We start from the raw sequence: 24,166 nt of genomic DNA on the forward strand, positions 1-24,166 counted from the left end.
AGAACTTTCAAGGAAGGCAAACCACTGTGAACTCTCAGCCCACTCTTCCAATGCCCACTCAACCCTCTCTCTGTTTCCAGGAAAAGTATAGAACTGTAGGGCTGCTTGATACAAAGTTGTTGATTGTTTTTTGTTCTATTTTTATTTAATGTATGTACAAATAACCTGGACCACTTATATGAAAATGCTTCTCCTTAGAAGTAAAAGGTACCTACATAGATTTTGTCCTGTAAAAACAGGTTGGGGACTAAGGATTTGTATTCTAATGAGCACCCCAAGCTAATTTGGATGTAGGTAGTCCTCAGATTACGCCATGTTGAATAACTCTGCTATATTAGTCCCTTGCTACTCAAAAGGCAGTTCCTGTATAAGCAGCAAAAGCATTACCTGGGTGCTTGTTAGAAATGCAGAATCTCAGACCTCACCCCAGACCTACTAGACAGAATCTGCACTTTAAAATTTTTCCTGGATGATTCACATGCACATTAAATTCTAATAAACCCTATTCTGTAGGTTAACTGTCAATAAATAAACTGAGCAGATCCAACACAGAAAAAATTTCCCATGAAAAGTAGAAGTCCCATCCATTTGGTTTTTGGGGAGACCAAGAATTCATATACTACTGGGTACTGAGAATATGCATCAAGGAGCCTTGTGTCTCACATTCTTTCCAGCATCACTTGGATAACCACGGGGGAAAAAAATTCCAGAAGGGTAAACCAGTGACATACAAGACTCCTTCACTTACATTCCAGGAAAAGTGATGAGGAAAAATGAGATCTAAATGATCTATTCATAGTTCTCTAGTTAACCCCTTCTATGTGTATATAAATTTCTAACTCTTTTCTAGGTATGAATGACTTTAGGGGAGGTTGCAGCAAGAAAGATTTAAACAGCTCGAAGTATGATCAATAGATGCTAAATGAAATAAAATTGGTTTTGGTTTTATTTCTCTTGTCAGTTTCTATTGACAAACCTTTCAAATTATAAAATAATGTAGCTGAAACCAAAAACAAATAGGGAAAATGATGGAGCTTTTATTTACCATTACTAGTTGATATTTTAAGAAGTTCAAAATTGGTAGAAATACACCTTGTTGAGTCACAAATTTCATTGTATTAGTCTCTTATAGGAATCTGGTTGGAGACAACCATCTTGTAATCAAATCTGAACATTGTTAGGATGTTGAAATTTTCACTAAGTAGTTAAATAATTATCTCAGATAGGTATGGTGGGATTTGGAATAACCCAAAGGGAAAAATAATATATGTTAGATCAAGTAAAAATTTTGTATCCCACTTCTTGTGTTTCAAATATACTTAGAAAAAAGTTTCAAAGTTTGTTAGACCTTAAAGATGCAATGTAACTTTGGTTGTTCTCATCCTCTAAGTTTATTTTAAATAAGGAAATGTTTGGTTTTGATTAACCAAAAGAAAAAGAGAGAGAGAGAGAGAGAGAGAGAGGCAGGCAGACAGACAGAAGTAACCACAGAGCCATAGAGCACTTATTTATAAGTTTTTGATTAGTACTCAAAAGTCTATGTCTCAATGCACATTTCACCATAAAAAATACTCAGGTAAAATTTCTCTAACGCAAATTTAACCATGTTCTGTCTCTTCAGACTTGTTCTTGTTGTTGATAAGGAGGAGAAGGATGATTTAAAAAGACAAAAGAGGTCAAGAAAAAAAGAAAAGCAGAATGGAAGTGGGAGAGATCCAGATGAGATCAGTCAGTAAGGAGGCTTTACGTCACTCAGATATATAAATTTAAAGCCAACAGTTACAAGAAGAAAAAGAGCTGAAGTGCTAATTCTTTTCTCATTAAAACTGGAAAGAAATGCTATTTCTTCCTGAAATCAAGCTTCATTATCAGCTATAATACTTCATGGTCCATTTGACTGGTCTCTGGAAATCTCTTGGTTGTAACTTTATGGTTCATGGTATCATATTTCGCAAACTTTTAATATTTATACATGCCCCTCATTATTTTTGCTTCCCTAGTTAACATTTTTCTTCAAATCAACTTGCTTTTTAAAAAATTTAACTTCTTCCTAAGAAATAATTTCCATGAATTACACATTAATATAAACAAATTAGATAAATGAAAAAATTTAAATGTCCATATGCACCTCATGGATTTCATGAACCAACAGCATTTGGCAAATACTGATGTAATAGGTGCTCAATAAATATTTGGTAAATTAAGGAACAAATCTTATTTTTAGTAGCTTGTTTATGAACCTGAATATACAAGATACAAATAGGATTGCCCATTCATCAAGGTTTTGCTCCAACTCATCAAATCAATCGTAATTTTCATCTTCTGGCGTATGTTTAATTTTATACAACCATTCACAGAGTTTACCTAATTACTGGTATTAATCAAATACTATTTTGTAACTTTTCAGTGTTCCTTTTTATTGATCATTCACCTTGCAAAGAATGAGATCTAAGGAAAAAAAAAAAAAAAAAAGAAAGAAAAACAAAGAAAGTGATCCCAAACCAAATTCTGAGTAAAATTGATTGATTCATCCTTCAATGAACACTTACTATGCGTGAGACATGGTTCTAGTTTCTGAAAATGCGAAGATAAAAAAAGACTTAATCCTGATTCCAAATTGCTTAAAATTTCATGAGAAAACAAGTTTGTTAAACAGATAAATGTCATTCGGGGCAATAAATGTTACAAGAGAGGTACGTATCAGTGCCTCAGGAGTACAAAGGAGTGACCAACAGTGACTGAGGCCCGCCAAGGTGAGGTTTCAGTAGAGTCATATATTAGCTAATCTCCAGGATCTGGCACCATACAAGGCACTCAAGAATCATTCATAAAGCTCATGAATAGTGAAGGAAAAGAGTCAGATGTTAACCACTTGGATAAACAGGAAAAAAATCAATCCAGATCTAAGCTGTCCAGTATGCCAGGCAAATTAGTTTGAACTTTAGAACAAAGTGATATAAAGCATGTGGAGACTTTGGCATATTTTCATTTAATTTTAAACAATGAATCCTAACACACGTAATCCAAATCACGTTTAAGTAATATTTTTTCATTTTCCAATATGATTTCAAAGGATGAGTTATTTTAACTCTTATACAAGTGAGATTATTGGGAAAAGTATAAAATGGGTTAGAAGAAGACCTGTAATCTGATGACAGCTGTACCTGTAACTGGCTCCTGTCCTTAGTCAAACTACAGCCTCTTTGGGCCTGAATTTTTCTTAGATTTGGAAGCATCTAACATTGGGTTGTAGTTGCAAAACACATTCAGAGTCTAACTACTTCTCACCATTGTCATTGCTACCATCTGTCCCAGCCGCCATGATCTTTTGCATGGATTATTGGAATAACCTCTTACCTTGACTCATTGCTGCCTTTCTTGCCCCCATTCACTCTATTCTCAACTCAGCAGCCAGACTACTTCTGCTAAGTAATATCAGCTTAGTAAAACTATTCCTCTGCTTAAAATCTTCCAGTGACATTCCGTATCATTCAGAGCAAAAGCCAAATTCCTTGCCATGGACACCACCTGCCCACCTATCTCCCTAATCTCATCTCCCATCACTTTCCCCTGCCTCCATTTCATTCCAACTACAGGATCTCCTTGCTGCTTCTTAAAAAAAAAGCACCTTCCACCTCAGGGACCTTGGAGTTTACACTTTATATTCTCTCTGCAAGAATACTCTTCCCCCTTGACACATCTTCCCTCGAATGTCACTTCCTCAGTGGGGCCTTCCCTCACCACCCTATTTACAATTTTAGTCCTTATCAACATTATATAACCCCTTTCCCTGGTTTATTTTTCCCATTTATTGCATCTTTTAAAAATCTCCCCACTTTGAATGTTAATGCCATGAGGGTAGGCATTTTTGTCTGTTTTATTCAAGGATGTATCCTCAGTGACTTGTAGAGTATCTGGCACATAAAGGTCTCAAAAAATATTTTATGAATGACTAAAGTAATTAGTAAAAAGTAAAGACTTTGAATTAGACTTCCTTCTTGCTCTACTCTTCCACAGTTGAATAATAGCATGTGTGGTCATTATATTGTCTAAAAGATGGAGGAAATAGGAGCATATTAACTCATCATCATAATAAGGTAATTTCTGAATCTAGTTAGATATTATGTAATATCTTTATGCTCTTATTTAACAACATATATTAAAGACCTGCTGATCCCTTCTGGGACTGTCACTGCTATTTAGAATATATATGAAATAATTGATGATATCCCCTGTTTTTAAAAATACAAATGGCGTTGAAATTATAATCATTTAAAGAGTAAGTACTCATTAAAGTTATGCTGGTACTAAATAACTGAAAAAGTTTTTAGATCTCATCCACTTTGAATGTAAAAGGTTGATTTCTTTTTTAATAAAGCTCACCAATAATATGCTGCTGATAAAGCCACTGAAATGTCACAGAGCTACAGAGCTAGAAAGTAACTTGAGATCATTCGGTTCACACCCTTTCCATAAAGCATGTGAATATCTAGACTATTCAGGACCAATGTATTCCTTAGGACAGAAACACACTTAGATATATCTATAAGAAACATTATAAATACTTTTAGATAATAGGTCTATTCCGTAAATTTTAATGTGAATGTTTGACCTCACATGTCGATTCTCTCTCCTTGTGCTTTAGGATCAATTATTACAGAACTGTTGGGTTTAACTTTCAGTTTATATACAATTTGAAGAATTAGAAACATAGGTAAGCAGTAAATTGTATGTTATTTATGTTTTAGTCTGCTTTAAAATATCAGTTCTGAAAACAGTTTCACTTAGAATGCTAAAATGAAAGTAGATTAATGACATGACATATGTTCTCTATATTTTTATCACCATTTTAAAATTTAAGTAACAGCAAGAATGACATCAAGACTCTATCCTTCAATTGTAAGGAAAATCAAGCTTTGTCTCCAAGTGATTTGTGCATTTGCATCAAAGCTTTTAAATTTAACATTGCAAATTATTTAAACCGAAGTGACAATTTCTGAGGCAAACTAAATCCAATTGAATCCTTTCTGTTGATTCACTAATTGTGTTAAATATAGAGATCACTTTATCTACATTCTCCACACTCCCATGGAAGAAAATTCAGGAATTGAGAGTGAAAAAAACCTTATGCCTCTGTGAAATGGTAGTTTTATTTTTTTAACCTTCAGTTTCTACACTATTAAAACAAGGAAATGTTAGCTGTCACCGGATTGTTGCAAAGCAAAATGCCTGTGAAAGTACTTCATGACGTAAGTATACTATAAACATAAAAGGCCATCATGATTATTAGTTTTGACATCATCCCTACCAAAATAGCTGCAAAAAGTATAAGCAAAGATTATGAAGTATTGATGAAATAAAGAACAGCCTTTTTGGCTAACTCAGCAAAAAATATATTTTGGATACTATGTCATTTCTTCTCTCAGTTTCATATTTATTGGTCCTTATAACTATGTAATTCACCTTTATACTGATTATAAGCAGGTTTTGCAATATTGGTTCTCACTTATTATTATTAATAACTAACATTTACTGAGCTAAGTTTATTATTTGCTAGACACTGGGGGAGATTTTTTTATGTGTTGGCCCATTTACTTCTCACAATAACCCTAAGAGGTAAGTCCAACTGTGTGCACATTTTATCAAGGGAAAAACTGAGACAGAGATGTAAATGCCTTGCCTAAGTTCAGAGAGCTTGAGATGGAAATGGGATTTAAAACTTGGCCTGACCTGATCCTGAACTTTTTACTATTATATCATGCCACAAGTGTTCCATACGACTGTCTACAGGTACTTTCTAAGGGGTGACTGATAAAGCCTGCCTCTTTATTACTCAACACTGTTAGGAGAAGCTTTGGGTGTTCTGTTTTACCGGTGTTCTCAACTGACTTGGGCAAGCACTTTCACTCAGGATAGTAAACTAAGCCAAGGAAACTACTTAGTATCTGAGCAGACTTAGCTTTTCTGGCCAGGTATAATATTCCTCAAGACCATGAAGGATCCTATAGGAAGAATTCCTATCAATGATTCAAACATTTGAATGTTATTTTAATAGTATGTATTAGTGCTATAATATGGGATCATTAAGTCAGAATATGGCAATTATATTTAGAATTCTTTATCCTTCTGAGGAACAACTGCAGGTTTAATGACCCTTAAGGTCATAGTAGAAGACATCTGATTAGCTTGATGCCTTCCAGCTACCTGGTGCTAAAGGAAAAACTGCTAGTAATATCCATTGATGCAATTGTTTAATATATAGAACTTAAAATAACTGGAAAGTTATACAAATCAAATACAGAGTAAATCTGTTATGGGTCTGTTATAGACCAGTTGTCAAGAGTATAAGCTCTGGAGTCATATTTCCAACCCTCCACTTACTTAAGGAAGCAAGTTACTTAAACTTTAATTTCCTTAATCTGTTAACTACAAGTATTCTAGTTTATGGTAATTATTTTGCCGTTAGTTCAAGCTGAACAAAGACTAATTTCTTAAAAATACTGTACACAGTTTTAGTTGTTTTCACCAACCCTGTTATTTTTCTTCCACTACATAGGATTAGTCTTAGAAGTGTGAAAAAAAAATCACATTAAATTGGAAGTAATTTGTCTGTTAGACATTCAGTTAATTGACCAAATGAAATATTCCTTTCACCAGTGCAATATCCTTTCTGGGTAAATATTGTATATACATAACAGAGGAAAGGGGAAGAGTGAAGAGGTCTCCAAGTAACTAATAGCAGTATTAACCTTTTAAGCATAAACTCAAGATAAGATGGTCACGAATGTTAAGTATCAAAACAAAGTCAAATGGTATATATGACTTTGCAATACAGCCCCTTGCAGTAAATGAAGGTAAAGAAAAAATAAAGACAAATGTGTTAATGGTTCTTAGTGTTCAACCAAAGTTAAATCTGTAAGTTTCTATTAAGATATCTTACCTCCACAGCTTCTGTGCTAGGATGACTCAATCCTGGATGGAAAAAGTTCAAGACATTTACAAACAACTCAAAAGATGGATTTGTCCATTATGGTAGCACACGCTTAGAGAAAACTAAATCTGTGCAAAATGCTGAGGGGACACGAAGTTATTTAAGACATCGTCTTGGCCCTATTCTCTAGGCCTATGGCATCCAATCTGGGGCCTTAGGAACTGAGCTGAACTGAGCCTTCAGAGCACTGGGTTAAAGGAGATAAATGCCCCAAAGAGGAAGTACCAGGAAGCAAGGAAGTTGGGAATCATTTCCAAGAGCATGTCTGAGGGCCATAAGGACGAGGAAACAACAGAATACACACCAAAAAAAAAAAAGGCAGAATTTGGGAGCAGAGGCTCTGTGGTGTGCCAGCACTAGCAGGGTTGGCACAGGATGTGTGGGTTCGAACACAGGGAAATCAGATCTTTCTGTCATCTACTGTACTACGATTTGTCATGAATACTCTCTAGTTTTGAACAAAAAAGGATGTTTGGAAGATAATTCACCCCTGGTCAGAGAGGCTTTCTTGCCCTTTCATGTTATTTAGCATACACTGTATATTCTAAATGTAACATAGAGATGACAGTCTGAGCCCTTCTCATCCTTGGTTGAGTTGCATATAGCTAGAGTGTGCCTCCCTATTCCACTCCAAGTATCCCCAACCCCTTCCCAGAGACACATTTTTTTTCCTTTTGATATATTAATAGCCTTGATAAAGTTATAGCTGGTTCCAGCTCTTCTGTTCCTTGCTTAGAAGATCGTTTCTGCTGCCTATAACATATCTTCCTTATTATTTAAATCCATTAAATGGCCAGACACCTTTGTTCAAAACTAGAGAGTAGGTTACTTTGCACATGTAATTCCCAATATCAATCAGAATATCTGAACACTGACTTTATATCCAACATTGCATTAGGGACTGCTGAAAAGCAATCATGCAAACAAAACCACTGTATAAAACTTTCTCTGACTACAAGTATGATGTAATACGAAGATATGAATAAGAGTAAAAAATATAAATATTTTTTGTCAATAATTAAGAGCTAAATTTTGACAGGGACTAGAAATACTGAAGGAGCTCAAAAAAGGAAAATACAAATGAGGTTTGTTTATATACAAATACTCTCAAATATCAATTTAAAAATGAGAAACATTCTAGCAAACAGGGCTCATCAATAGAGGATTGATTACATTATGTTCTCTCTCTCTCTCTCTCTCTCTCTACCATGGAGGACTCAGCCGTTATTATAGTAAGGGCAGATCTGCCTATGCTGAAATGGATATACAGAGAGATAGGTTAAACAAGAAGTTATTAGTGGCTGAAAATTTTAAGAACTGGATTTAGGAAATGGGGAGGAGAAGGAATACTAGAATGGAGGAAAAATTTTACTTTCAATTTTATACCTTTCTGTGTTGTTTGCATTTTTATAACATATATGCTTTACTTTTTCTTTTTCATCACTTTTTGAGCTGGGGAGAGCTCAGTTATCTAGAGTTGAGCTACTTATACTTTCTGTTCATGATTCATTATTATCATTGGACCACACCTCTTTGTTGTTTTGTTCATATATTTATTCACTTTTATCCCCATATCCCTATTCCTTTCCCTTTGTCTCTCCATAAGCCAACACTATATTGTGTTTAATATACATCTTTTTGTTTATATGTGACCTTACAAAACATGTTTTGCATACATTATTTTATTTTATTTTAAATTTATTTATTTTTGGCTGCGTTGGGTCTTTGTTGCTGTGCGCAGGTTTTCTCCAGTTGCGGTGGGCAGGGGCTACTCTTTGTTGCATTGCGTGGTCTTCTCATTGCGGTGGCTTCTCTTGTTGCAGAGCATGGGCTCTAGGTGTGTGGGTTTCAGTAGTTGTGGCATGCGGGCTCAGTAGTTGTGGCTCACGGGCTTAGCTGCTCCACGGCATGTGGGATCTTCCGGACCAGGGCTCGAACCCGAGTCCCCTGCATTGGCAGGCGGATTCTTAACCACTGCGCCACCAGGGAAGCCGTACATACATTATTTTTAAACTTACGTAAATTATATTGTCATATCTCATTTTCCCCTAGCCTACATTATTCACTGGGTATCATGTTTTTGAGAGCATCCATGTTGCTCTGTAATACATCTAACCCACTCCTTCTGCATGCTGCGTACAAGCTATGGTGTGTGCCATTACCATCCAAGTGCGAGGCTCTGGGCGACTGCACAGGATGCACCTGAATCTAGCAAGGTTTAGAAAATGTGGTTGCAACTGGGATGTTGGTGAGCAAAAGAGTAATATAATGAAATCATTGTTTAAAAAAATACAGACTTCTCTTGGGAGTAATTATGCAATATGAAATTTTCAATGCACTTACCCTTTGACTTAGCAGTTGCACCTCTAGGAATTTATCGTGTACATGTTTCCTACGTGAGCAAAATGGCTTTTGTTAAAGGGTATTCACTGCAGTGTTGTTTCCACTAGCAAAAGATCAGAGACAGACTAATTGTCCTCTGCTAAGGATCTGGCAAAGGTAATGATGGCACCTTCATGCAATGGACAGTCTCATCATCTTCATGCATCATAACATTACAGCTGCAGTCTTCATTTACCTGCCTTGACCTAAAGCCTTAGGAAACTTGGCCTTGGGGCACCATTTGTGATCGTGAGATGGAATAAATAATGTTTTAATTCCTAGCCAGTAAAGGGCAGTTAAAAATGACAGAGCCATGAAAAAGAAAGAGGTAGCTCTACATGCATGTAGAAGCAAATTTTTCTGAGATCTATTTTTCTGAAAAAAAAAAGAGAAAAGAAAGAAAGAAAAGGCAATGAGCACAACAGTGTGTATGGTATTGTACCATTTGTGCATAAAAGTAGAATGCTATATGTGTATCTACGTAGAATATCTGTGGAGGGAAATACAAGAAATGAATGACTGCGGGTTGCCTGTAGGAAAGGGAACCCAGGAACTGGACTGCGGTGGGGTGAAGAGTTACCTTATTTTTTTTAAGACTTACTTTTTAATGTGTATTCTTACACCTTTTGAGTTTTTTTACCATATGCATGGGTTACTTCCGAAAAAATATATTTTAAGAGACCAAATGACTTGAGAGGAAGAAGAGGGAGCCCTTGGGAAAGGAGGGGAAAGCCACTTCTGCCACTAGATGGTGAGAGACCAAGTGACACAGCTCAAGAGTATTTGAATAAATGCTGCATCCAGAGATGGGTGTCAAAAGAAAAGGATAAAGAATTCACACCCATATAACCTGAGGACTCCTTATGGATTTGAAATTAATTCAATTTTTGAACCAGCAATAAAGGAATGATTGCATTTTCAAAAATTAAGGAAATCAGAAACAGAGGGAGGAAGGGAGTGAGGGAAGGAATAGGAGAAGGAGGGAGAAAATTCAACTGGTAACCGTACACAGGATGGCAAAGGAAACCAGGGGTTTCCCAGGCAACCCAAGGAGTGAGCTGATAAGGGTCTGCACTAGGTAGGAGGGAGGGATGGGCATGAGGAGGAACAGCAAGGTTCAATGCCATTTTAAAAGGGGGGAATCGGATGTGTTGACTAATTGGACATGCTGGAGGACTAGGAATGAGCATATCGAGAGCCGGAGGATTCTGCAGTGACAGCTTTCCAGGAAAAATTGCTGCATTCTCAACATCTTGCATGCATCTTAGAATTACACCTGTATTCTTCATTTCCATGCCTTGATTCTAATCCTTAGGAAAGTAGGCCTTGGGGTACTACTTATGATTCTAAAATGGAATAAGTAATGATTTAATTCCCAGCCAGTAAAGGGCAATCCAAATGACTGGTTCCACCATTTCCCCAGGGCTAGTTTGTAACCTGGGACAGAAATAAGCTGTGTGTATTAAATCAATACAATCACTCACAAGGTTAAAAAAAAAAAAAAAAAAGTCATTGCTTTGGTGGCTATGCATTCTATGAACTACTTCTGCTTCTAAATGGTTTGCTTTCTTCAGCTGTAAGCCTGGCCACATTTCCATGGTGAGCCAACACCAGCCAGGACCAGGTGCCTTAAGCAAGTGTCCCAAGGTGCTATGATGTGAATTACAAGCCCCTGCCTGGCCCATGGGGCTGTCACAAAGACCAGGTTTCCTAAGAGACGTGACTGTGTAAACTTTCATGGCAGTCCCTGCTTTCTTCCTCTTGGCCAGCCTCAGCGGGGGCCACTCATCAGAGCCTGGGAGCCCGGCAGACTAGGGGAAGTGTTAGTGTGTGCCATCTTGTGATCTTTCCATGCTTGACCATACCAAGGGCAAAATCACCACCTGCCACAGCATCTCTGGTGTGAATTCAGAGTATATCCCTGAAACACAGTAATACCAGTATTTGTCATGATGTGTCACTCAGAATTAGCAAAGGGGGAGGGTTCTGCCTGCCTGAGAAGCCATGTCTCCACAGATTCCAGACACCCCACTCCCCTGATTTTCTCCCTTTGTCCCCTCAACTCCTGCCACTCCCTAAAATAGACCTTCCCAAGGCTCTGCCCTCAGCTCTCTGCTCTCTCTGTGATTCCCTCCACATCTACATTCTTACTTTTCACTTCTGTGCAGTCAACGCCCCACTCCACCTTGGAGCCTTGATTTCTTCGGATCTAGACGTCAGCTGCCCAGTAGGGGTCTCCCCCTACTTACCTCAGTCAGTATTCCCAGAAGTGAACACTTTACCCTTTTCTTCCCGTCCTTTCTTCTCCTGACTTCCCTACAATACACCACTATTCTCGCACTCACTTAAGTTGGATTTCTAGATTCATTTTTCTTCTTCCTCCTGCCTTGCCTCATGCTAGAGACCTCATGCCTCTCCACTCCCACTGTAACCACTTCTTAGGTGAATTTCCCCACTTTTAGTTTCTCTTACTTCCATTTCTCTGACACATTGTTGCCAGGTCATGTCTCCAAATGCTCTGATCCTTTCCCTGCTCAAAAAATGTTAGGTGGTTTCCTTTGCTACAGAATTAATACTAGTCCAACAAACTAAGGATGGGTCCTTCAAACTTTTTGTATGGCTTTTATTGTCTCTTGGTCATTCAACCACTGATGATGAATTTCTTTAAACTTTTCTTAAACTTTCATATTTTCAGCCTATAGCACATTCTGGAGTAATGAGTTCTCTAAATTTACTGTTTGGGGTAAAATAACTTCTCAATTTGTGTTGTTCAGATGCAAGCAATATAAATGTTACTCAAACTGACTTAAAAAATAAAAGACAACTTACTATATAAGGACAATTTACTGACTCATATAAACGCAAAATCCAGCATTTGTTCTAGTTAGGCATGGCTGCTTCTAGGGTCTCAATGTCATACTAGGGGTGGGTATGTCCCTCTCTCTTTTGGACAAGCAAGATGGCCACAAACAATCCCAGCTATACATTCAACCTGTTTGCCCACCACATCAAAAATATAGTCTTTGCTTAAAGCTCTGGAAAGAAAGTTCTGGTAAGGACTCTGATTACGCCTGCTATAAGTCACATATCATCTCTATTTAAGCACAGTGGCAAGGGAAAATATTTGGGTAGACCTATCACTGTGACAGAAAAATAGAGATGAAGGGGCAAGTTAGCCTCACCCAAATCTCAAGGTATTGATTCTCTACAGAATAGAAGACTTGTACCAGAAAGTGTATGAACTGCTGCTGGACACACACACACACACACACACACACACACACGCCCTGCATGCTTTTGGCTGCGTGTAACAAAATACCCAGCTCAAAGGGGCTTAAACAATAAAGATCCTTAATTATCTGACCTAACCTAAAATCCGGTTGGAGAAAATTCCAGGATGGTGCAATGTCTCTTTCTTTCTGCGGGGTCATCCTCAGTCTCCCTGCAAGTCACAAGATGACTGGGGCAGCTCTAAGCATTATACCTCACAAGGCAGTGTTACAAGCAAGAAAGAAAGGGCTAAAGAGATCTTCCATACACACCGTCTTTCCCTAGCTGACCATTCTTTTCTCTCATTGGCAGGAACTGTCACAAACCCATCCCGACTCAATCTTTGGAAAGGAAAATGGGATAACTGGCTTAATGCACCACATTTGTCCCTAGAGCTAGGTAGCCTCTTCCAGACTTTTAGGAAGAAAAAAAGTAAAATAGCCTTTGGTAGGTCACTAATAATGTTTGCCATTAGATCATACTTCTTATTTGATTCCTTCCACCTGTTTAAAATTTTTGTAGTGTTTCTCATGCTGAGGTTTTTTTAGATTGCTTTTTTATTTTGAATCATAACATTTCAGAGTTCAAATGAACTTAGGTCATTTAGTTGAGGGCTTTTCAATGTTCTTTTATTCCAGACTTGTAACCCATCAAACAAATGCAAATAAATGGGAGAGTTTATAAATGAGCTGGTGAAGTGAGGGGCCGGGGAAAAGAAGGTGAGGCCCCAGTAGCTAGTGGCCCTGAGGCACTTCTGGAAAGCTAGAGCCCTTCAGAATGCAATTTTAAAACCTCGTCTCTCCTCTAGTTCTCTTATTTTAAGGAACTGAGGTTCTGAGAGGTGAAATGATTTGAACTTGTTCTTCCATGGGTTACTAAGATTGTAGTCTAGATTTCTTGATTCTCTGATCTCTTTATTATATCTTTTACATCTTTATAATTCTGTCATGTATTTTTCTTCAAATTCTGCTTTGTATGCACACACTAAAAAAAAGTTCTTAAAAATAAATCTTGATGTAGAAGTTCTTACGTTATTTCAGCAGTGTGTTATGATCTTTCTTTAACTCCACTCTTGATATACAGTGTTCCTGAGCTACACATGCAGTATTTCTGGTGTAACTACACAGTGATTTATTCTGTTGTAGGCAGAACAGGACAGTGGCTAAGCAACCAAATGTTAAACATGATACCACTTGTGTTCCAATCTTGCCTATTCTCATTTGTTAAGTTAGGGTAATTATAAAAATACCTACTTCACTGGGTTGAAGTCCATATGTAATGCTATTTACATAGCCCAGCACATAGTAAGTGCTATGTGTTTTCTGCTATTTTCTCATGTATTTCCCCCCCCCCCCAAAATTCTTCTTGGCTAACAAAGATCCTGCAAATCTCTGGGAATTTCCCTCTCAGAGATAAAGGGCCAATAATGCCTAAATCCAGAGTCTTCTATTTTATATTTAGACTCATTTCCACGAATGAATTTCCTTCACTTTAATTTCTCCCCCTTATATATATTTGGTGTGTGGTTTGCAATTTTACACTTCATGGAAACTAAGGGTAAATGATCACACTCATATTATTAGAGTAGAAAGGGGTCCCAGGATCAAGTCTCTCACTATGAAGGAAGGGGCAGTTCAGAGAATTTAGGTGACTTGTCAATCACCAATGCTCCAAAGTTCCCTGTTCAGATCTCATAGTTCCAATATACTCTTATAACTTGGTGCCCCGTCATCCCTACTCCCAAACCCTGACAAATATCTTTATGTATTTGTCTGAATAGCTAAGATAAGAAAAATAAAAAGGGAGTGGTTGTTTTAAATTATCTAAATATCTGAAGATACAGCTAAGTAATTATGTAATCTTGTGTATACATGACAAAATTTTCATTTGCCTCCTTCACCAAGGACGACTTTGGAGGAAAGAATCTCCTCATAAGCTTCAACAGAAGTAAGTATAATGAGATTTTTATGTAAATGTTAACTCAATATTTTATTATAGCTATTTAATTTAAAAAATCCATTGCTTCCTCTGATGTTGAATACATAAATTTATAATTATTAACATAACATAATCAGTACACACGTAAATATCTATCTAGTAGGGCATAGAAGAAACCATCTTCCGTAAGCATTGGTGGTTCAGTGGTAGAATTCTCGCCTGCCACGCGGGAGGCCCGGGTTCGATTCCCGGCCAATGCAACTACTAACGTTTTTCTATCTTATCCCATTTTTCCCATACATCTCAGATCCCCAAAACAAGTTCAGTAAGAACATAGAAACATTGATTTTATGCAAATGAAGAAAGACAAATCAACGATAATTTCCCTTTTCACTTTTTCTTCGAGCAGTCGAAACTGCCGATTCCCTGAGATTTGCCGTATTTTTCGGGCCTTTCTTTTAGACGTTTTTGGGGGGCCCTAGGATATATGAGCAAAAAGTAATGGGCCACATAGTGTTCGGAGATTTAAAAGACCACTCTGGCTGGCTGGAGATGCCGGGGATTGAACCCGGGACCTCACACATGCGAAGCGCGCGCTCTACCACTGAGCTACATCCCCCAGCCGCGGAAAGTTTTTCTGGTATAGGTATTCATTCAGTCCACCGCTAGTCCAATTTCTATAGTTAAGTTTCAAGACTTTATTTTGGTGAGCGCTTCTGCGACACCCCACTTCTACCCTTCCTACACCGCCTTAAATTGCTTCTAGGGTGTATCGGAACTCCATGCAGCCAGCGGTGTGGGCCGCAAACTTGACCAGCTCTCGAGCACTCCTGCCGGACGCCTGGAGCTCGACCAGGGATCGGATACCCTGCCCTGCCAGAGGGACGGGACGTCTGCGCGCTGAGCGCCCGCCCGAGCTCGACTCCTCTGCGGGCTGACTGCACAGGCGGCCCGGAACGCAGAGGTGGGGGGCGGGGCGTTCAGCCCGCCGCTTTGCCGCGGGGTGGAGCCGCAACTACGACGCCGACTGAGGGGCCAGCAGGCGGGTAGAGCCACGGACGCTGCCCAGGGGCCAAAGGAGACTAGCTCCTGAAGCAGAGCGGTGGGGACCTTCTGTGCGCACCCAAAACCCAAAACACCACCACGCCCCCTCCACCCGCATCTCAGGAGAACGACGTGTTGACGCCAAATCCCCATAAACTGGGTTTTGTAGGGATTACAGCCAACTCTTGGAGGTAAAAATGACTTCACAACGTGTTCTTTGCGTGGGGCCCAAACTGAAAGAAAGAAAATGACACCGATACCCTCTTTGTAGCTTAATCTTATACAAATGATGATAAAGTCGAGGCGAGGTACCTGCTCAAGATGCACTCTGCTCGCTGTTTGATATTTACACCTTGGACCCTTGGACCCATCTGACTATGTTGTGATAGGAATGTAAGTCACTTAACAGCTACTTTATTGTCCTCTGAACCCTTCCTAACTAACCGCTAATCGTACTCCCAGCCCCAAATGAAGAAATGTACCTCGAGTCCTGTTTCCTTGGAAATTGCCTCTCCAGTTGTTTTGAGTGTTAGGTCATATGATGAACTAACTTACATTATAATGAAATGATGTGTGTTTGACCCTACCCAGTGCAGTTTAAACTGATACCACCCCAGGGAAGTGAAGGCTGACTGAGAGAAGCCTCAGACACCCTGATGGGAAAGAGCAGGGGAGAGCTCTTTGGTGTCAGGGGAGCTGGGCTACCTTCACTTCCAGCCGACCTGTAAGGCTGACCCAGCAAGCACACGGTGAGGGCCTAGAATTTCCACTGCTTTCCGTTGCAGCAGAGCACCCCTCGTAAATGGAATAGTCAGCAGGCCAAAAGCCAGAGCAGAAAAGCAGAAGTTTCAAAATAACTCTGGGTAAACCACAAGTTTCATAATCAAGTCCTAGATTAAAAATAAATGTTACTGTGTTTGCTTACAGTAATTTCAACAAATAATGGCTCATAATCAGATTTTGTTTTTAATGAGAACAAGCCACATACTGATCTAATACAGCTATAATACAGAATGATAAAAAAAAAAAAAAAGCCACGTCAGTGGACAGTCATTAAGGAGCTCTACTTCAGACCAAAACATTTCCAAACCAACCCCTGCTTTCCATCCAGAGGCACTAGAACATGAACACCTTCAGCTGACTCTGAGTCGGGAAACAGAGACAGAACCATTTTTCACCAACCAGGGTTTTCACCAGTGCAAATTACAGCTGCAGTATTCAGTTAATTGTAAAGGAAGCACGTTTGCCTTTGGTGACCTCATCTTTGACATCCTCTTTAGGATCCCTTCCTCACATTATGGCTTCTTTCTCCATCACCTGAGGCACTTCTTTTCTGGGACTTTGTTCTCAGGCAAGAACCTTTGTTCTTAAGGTTCAGAGCTAAGCCTAGAGAAGGCTTCTTTTAAATTGTTCACTCCTATTCAACCAGTCCAGGGCCTAACTTGGTGCATTTGATAAAGAAAATGAAGCCAAGCTCTAAAACCAACAGAGAATGTGAAATCGATTTACCGGTCTGGCATAACCCAAGAGAAAGACGATTTTTTCAGCCATTGTGGTCGATGGGAAAGGTGAAAGAGAAGGCACATTTTTGGATTAGGGAATACTTTCTGGATCTCATCTATTCTATATGCAAACAAAACTGCCCCAGCTCTGCTTGCAGATGAAGAGAGTCTGACCAAGTGTCCAAAATTTTCAAGTATTAAAAAATTCAGTTCTATCTTCCACCCCCAGCACATCTCTCTTGGTTGGGGACAAATTTCCCCAATTCTCAGTCTCTCTCTCTGTCACACACATCATGCACAGGCGCATACGCACGCGCACACACACACCCTGTTCACAACGATTGATCTTACGTCCCCACTTTGAGGCAGGTGACTTTTATCTCTGGTACTGCGTCCCCATTTCCTTTCACGTTCTTGCTTCAGCTCATGGCAATCTTCGTCCAGCAGGTATACAGCATCTTTCCCTCTAAGCTGGCAACGAGTTAAGATGTTTATTCCCAGTTCAAGCAGTAGTTCTTACTCCTGTCTGCACATTAGAATTACTGAGAGGGCCTTTGAAAAATGCTGATACTTGCTTGAGCCCCCTCCCAAACCAATTAAGTCAGAATCGCTAGGAGTGGGTCTAGGCATCAGTATCTTTTTAAACTCCCAGGTTATCCCAGTGTGCAGCTAAGCCCGAGAGCCACTGCTAGAGGGCTATTTTCATGACAACAGCAGATGTCTAGTGATGGTTGTTAACTAACTTCATTGTGTTAGTCATTTCACAAAATATACATATATCAAATCATGTTGTGCACCTTAAACTAATACAATATGTTAATTATGCTGCAATAAAACTGGGGAAAAAAACCCCCAAGAGATGTCTATCACCAGTCCAGTGGTTCTCAAATGTAGCTGCACACTGGAAGCAGCTGGCAAGCTTTAAAAAAAATTCTGATGCTTGAATCACATCCCTAAATATACTTATTTAATTGGTCTGAGGGTGGTCTGGGCATAGGATTTTTAAAAGGCTTCCCAGGTGACTCTAATATTGCAGCCAAGGTAGAGAACCATAGCATTCCAGTAGGTACTTTCTCAAGCTCTTCACCCAGTTATGTGAGCAACCAAGCCTGCCAAAATTCTGACAGTGGAGGACTCACTGCCCAGGGCCCTGCACATTGGGAAATTAGCATTGCTAGAGGATGAAGAAGCTAACTCATTCCAACTTCTCCCTATTTTCCTTCATATAACATAAAACTGGTGGAGGCAGGTGTTCAAGTGCTGAAAACAAACATTTCTTAGCTTCACATATCCTGTCTCCTCTACCCCATCCCCATGTTACATGAATGGGTTCCTCCAGTGAGCTGTCCCTGCTGATTTGCTGGCCGTTAGAAGGGCTCAAAATGAGACTAGGAAAGGATGGGAGCAGAGTAATCGGCACTTGGCACCTGGGAATGCCCTGTGCTTGTGACTTCCTGGATGAAAAAGGACTGAATTGCTTTACTCAACACTTAAAGGTACAGGCAGCTCTTTGAAATACATTATTTTGCTCCTCAGGGTCATAACTATTAGTAGTTCTTCATCACCACAGTTAATTATTAATAACAACCCAAGAGCCAAAAAAGCTACTGGTTACATTTAATTCAAAGAAAGTTAATAAACATTACTCCTTTCAGTAGTACCCCAAAGTGAAAAATTATAGTGATCATAATTTGATGTATTTATTGAACAGTGTTAGATTCTACTTGGAAAGATGCAAATTCTATAATTTAGATTCTGGTTACAAATAGATGGAAACAGAAGGAGGTACATATTTAAGATGACGTTTAAGAGAGAAAAGATGTTACAAAAAGCCCATACTTCTGGAAACTATCAATGGTCAGTTTAAGAAAGAGTGTTGTAAGGCTGCAAGGAGAAAAAAAAAAAATCTATGTGTATGGGGTATGAAAGATTTTTCCGAATTTAGATTATCTGCTCAATGACAGGGGTCTCTGTAGTCTTATACTGGCCCATTCACAAAAGCGGGAAATAGGATCTATTTTTTCTTGTGTGGGTCTCTGACTGAGGTCTTATTTTACCAACTAGCTAGCCCCCTTGAGATTAGGTATTGTATTTTATTCTGTATGAATTCCCCATAGCACTAAGCACTCACTGAGTTCTACTGAGGCATGTAATACATCCTGGCTTTACATTTTCAAGTGGGAAATTGGCCAGAAGGGTGTTTAAGGGTAAATGGACATAAAGGATTCTATTGCAGTGATGAAGATATTCTAAAAGATATTCTAAAACTGGATTATGGTGACGGTTGCACAACTCAGTAAAATTACCCAAAATTACTTAATTTGATAGTTAAAATGGGTGAGCTTTATGGTGTGTAAATTACCCTTCAATAAAGCTTCAAAAGAGGGGGATGTAAGGGAATGGAATGTGTTAACAATGGAATAGGATTAATGTGACAGTGAGAAGTTACACATACAGATTGCACAACTGATCTGAAAAAGAAAACAAAATGACGCACAAAAGAGGAAAAGTGGAGAATGAATGATTTCCTGTGAATGTAGAAAGAAGCAAACAGTTGTTACATAGATAGGGAAACTACTGTTTCCAATAACTGTTACAAGAATAGGGAATGAAAAGCATTTAGATAAATGTGTGGAGCTTCAGAAAAAATTCCATTGCTCTGCAAATATAGATGTACATATTGCATAAATACAATAATAATATATAACATATAATACATATATGTGTTAAGGACTCTGTACATATTTGTTAATGTAAAACACCTCTGATATTAATTCAGTAAACTATTGATTGACTTATGGAAATAGCGATTACAGGAGAAGGAGGTGTCCAAGATGATTCCCAGTATTCTGACTTAAACAATTACATGCACCGTTGTGTCATTCAATGAAACAGAAAACACTGGAGGGAGAGGGAGCTTTATAGGTGGTTATTAATTCCATTTTTATTCTGTTCAATTTAGGGTGCATTCATCTCTCCAAACGGAGATCTTAAGTAGATACTTAGATGATGAATTTGGAGACAAGAAGAGAGGTTTGGCGTTGAAATATATATTTGAGAAGCACTGGTATAGAGAAAACAAAGTCATGGATTGGATGAGACTATTTAGGGAAAGAACAGGGAATGAGACAAGAAGGGGCTGAGGGTCTAGCATTGAGGAACTCTAATACTTAAAGACTGAGAAAGGAGAATGAAAAGGAACAGCCAGGGAGACAGAAGGAAAACCAGAGTAAGATTTCAGGGATCCCAACTGGAAAAGAACGTTTCAATAGAGAGATAAGTTTAAAAACACTGCCACCTGAGAAATCAGGTAAAATTTCGATGATTTAAAATGTCCCTTGCAGGATGAGAGAGTGTCATGGACATATGTACACTGCCAAATGTGGAATAGATAGCTAGTGGGAAGCAGCCGCATAGCACAGGGAGATCAGCACGGTGCTTTGTGACCGCCTGGGGGGGTGGGATGGGGAGGGTGGGAGGGAGGGAGATGCGGGAGGGAGGAGATATGGGAACGTGTGTATATCTGTAGCTGATTCACTTTGTTATAAAGCAGAAACTAACACACCATTGTGAAGCAATTATACTTCAATAAAGATGTTTAAAAAAAATAAAATAAAATAAAATGTCCCTTGGATTTAGTGACATGGAAGTCATTGTTTAATTTTAATAATGGTTATTTCACCACAAAATCAAATGTTAATTCTTCTAATATATGCCATACAATTCAGTTATTCTCTCTGGGAAGTTTTTCTGTCTTTCTTCTAGTGGAAGCTCTTTCATGCTCTCTACCTTTTAATACCTACCTTAAAGAAACTATTTCTTTTGAAGCAAATTCATCTGGAAATTAGTGAGATCCAAGGAATCAAGAAAGGACAAGAGACACAACTACCTTTAATCACAGGAGAATTTGCAAATAGGAAAGATTCTTCCTTTTTAATTTTCTTGTCTTAAAAAAAGGTCACATGTATTCATTTACTCATTCATTTACTCAGTGAAGATCTGTTGATCACCTACCATATGCTAGGCACTATGCTTGGAACTGGGGATAAAAAAGTGACAAAGTTAGTCCTGCCCCCACCCTGACTGTACTTAGGGGTAAGCGAGGAAGCAGTGAATATAAAGAAAGCATTGATAGTACAGTAAAGGCTATGGTAGAAGGAACTAAGAATTCCATGTGAGCACCCAAGAGGAACACATAATCCAGACTAGGGGATCAGGGAAGGTTTCTGTGGAGACTTGAAGTATGAGTAGCAGTTAGCCTACTGAGGATGAATAGGGATAAGGATGAAGAAGAGCAAACTATGCAGCAAGAATAGAATATGCAATGACCTCAAAGCCAAGAAGATCATAAACCTCTCAGGAGTAAAATATATTTAGTGGGGTGTGTGTGCTGTGTTGTGGAATATGACAAGGAAGAGAGGAAGCTGGAAAGTAGACAAGGTCCAGTTTATGCAGGGTCTTGTAAATATCGTAAAAGCATATAGAGCTGTGAGAAACCATGCAGAGTTCTACAGAGGAAAAGAACGTGAGATTTTATTTTTAGAAAAAGCATTCTGGCTGAAATTTATAGAACATATGGAAGTGGGTCCCAACAGGAAGCAAGGAGACCACTGGAAGCTTCCTTCTGGCATCAAGCAAAGAAATGATGGGCTCAGGCAAGAGATGATGATTTAGAGCTGCACTATCAAATATGGTAGCCACTAGCAACATATGTCTATTGAAATATGGTTAATCCATATCGAGAAGGTAAAATATCTCATTAGTAGCTTTTTTCATGATGACTACATGTTGAAATGATAATATTTGAATATATTGGATTAAATAAAATATATCATTAAAATTAATTTCTCTTTTTTACTTTTTATCGTTAATAGAAAATTTTTAATTTTACACATGTGGCTCACATTATAGTTCTACTGGACAACACTAGTTTAGAGACTTTGCATGGGAAATGGAGGAGGAGAAAATTGAATGAATAAAGAGATATTGAGGAAATGGGTTTGGCAGACCTTTTATATCAATTGGATATGGAGGATAAGGAAAAGAAAGGAATAAATGATTCCAAAGCTTCTGACTTGAGCAACTAAATGAAAGAATGGTAGATTGAAGAGGGTCTAGGGATAAGAAACGTTTTTTGTTTTGTTTTTAATTTAAGGTAGAAGAAGATTCGGTATGTTTGAATAAAAATATGGAGTCAGAAGAGAGGGAGACAACAAAGATATGTGAAGAATATCTTAAAAGTCTCCCTTAAAGAAGACACATCTACCTTCTTGAAGCAAGAGAAAAGTGTGAACAGATGGGTTCTGGGATATAGTTAATTGTATAGATTTGGAGGTAGTAAATTTAAGACATTTCCATGAAAAAAGCTTCTATTTCCTTTGCAAGGAAGAGAGTCCACCCACATGGCCTTATTAGACAAGTTATTGTGTTTACAGGGTTAATGAAAATGGAAAAAGTCTAAAGGAGCTGGAAGGATTTCCAGGCAGCACTGAAATCCAGATGAGGTTAAAGAGAGAAATGTGGAGAGCCAGTGGTCAGCAGTAGGCACAGAGAAAGGGGAATGCCAGATTGCCTGGGTAGACATTCTGAAGGTGCCTATGGTGAAAGGACAATGGGGCCAGGAATTTGGGAACTGACAAGGGTACAACTGAAGAGATGGACATAGAATCTAAGATTTTCCTAAACAGTAATAAAGAGAGGAATGGGTTGACCAGATGCTTGAAGAATTTCTTGAGGTCAAATGAGAGAGCTGTGGTCAGTGGGATCTTTGGAACAAATATTTCAAAGATGGGGAAGTTCAGGGTGATGACATCGCCATGGGAATGGGTATCTAAGGTAGAGTGGAGGTGGTTAATAAAGATGAGATGATCAAGGAATTGAAAGGCTTGAGATATTCACAGGGACACTAATTCACCTCAGGAACATGGTGGGGTCTGGGTGGAGCAGGCCATGAGCCCAATGCATGTCTTTAAGGAATGGAGACAGGGAGGGGTGGGGATTGGTGAGAGGAGGGAAGTAGATTTACAGTAATTATCCAATACATGTTCATTTCTTTTAACAGTTCACCTACAAATTAATAATTCTATTTTGTAATTTCACATTAGAACAATATTCCATTCTTTCCACAAACATATGGAAACACCATATATCTACTCTCTCTCTCTCTCAACATACACACACATTCACACACATTCACATATGCTCCCCACTGCTGATGTACGTTAATCCAGTTTTTTAGACAAAACTGTTATAGAAATTGGGGGTAAATGTGTTAAATTGTGCATTTTCTTTTTGTGATACAGATAGAAAAAAAAAGATGTACAGTTTCTTAGCATCATTAATAATAGAAACTTTGGGCTTCCCTGGTGGCGCAGTGGTTGAGAATCTGCCTGCTAATGCAGGGAACACGGGTTCGAACCCTGGTCTGGGGGGATCCCGCATGCCGCGGAGCAGCTAAGCCCGTGAGCCACAAATACTGAGCCTGCGCATCTGGAGCCTGTGCTCCGCAACAAGAGAGGGCGCGATAGTGAGAGGCCCGCGCACCGCGATGGGGAGTGGCCCCCGCTTGCCGCAACTACAGGAAGCCCTGGCACAGAAACGAAGACCCAACACAGCCATAAATAAATAAATAAATAAATAATAATCTAAAAAAAAAAATAGAAACTTCATAAATGTGCTCAAACAATAGCTTCTAAGGGTTAGAGGCAGGCCATGCTGGTATATGCTGAGGAAGCATCTTTAGGCAGATTTTTATAGTGAAAAGAGTGCTGAACTAGGAGTCAGAAGACCTGGTATCCAAGCAGACTGTCAGTTAGTTATCAGTTAGGTGTTTGGAGCAAAACATTTACCCTCGCTGAATCTCCACCTTCTCATCTGTAGAAGACAGGTGGCTTTTACAGCTCCTGCAACTCAATAGGGTCTTTGTGAGGATTCAGTAAGAAAATGTACTGAAAATTCCTTTGTGGCCTGATAAATACTCATATAAGTTATCTGAGGGGACTCCTGACCTAGTTCCAGTAAAAATTTATCACAGTTCCTA

General features: G+C 38.8%; 1 protein-coding gene and 2 non-coding genes across 3 annotated transcripts in view; 1 reads left to right on the forward strand and 2 right to left on the reverse strand.

Annotated features, from left to right (window-relative positions):
* Nucleotides 1-24,166, reverse strand: part of GPD2 (glycerol-3-phosphate dehydrogenase 2) — a 200,414-nt gene that overhangs the window by 143,329 nt on the left and 32,919 nt on the right. The gene's annotated exons all lie outside the window — the stretch shown is intronic.
* TRNAG-GCC (transfer RNA glycine (anticodon GCC)) lies at nucleotides 14,771-14,841 on the forward strand. The gene has a single exon. It is a non-coding gene; the product is annotated as a tRNA-Gly (tRNA).
* Nucleotides 15,129-15,200, reverse strand: TRNAA-CGC (transfer RNA alanine (anticodon CGC)). The gene has a single exon. It is a non-coding gene; the product is annotated as a tRNA-Ala (tRNA).

The sequence above is a fragment of the Eschrichtius robustus genome, chromosome 5 (assembly GCF_028021215.1).
Source record: "Eschrichtius robustus isolate mEscRob2 chromosome 5, mEscRob2.pri, whole genome shotgun sequence".
NCBI lineage: Eukaryota > Metazoa > Chordata > Mammalia > Artiodactyla > Eschrichtiidae > Eschrichtius > Eschrichtius robustus.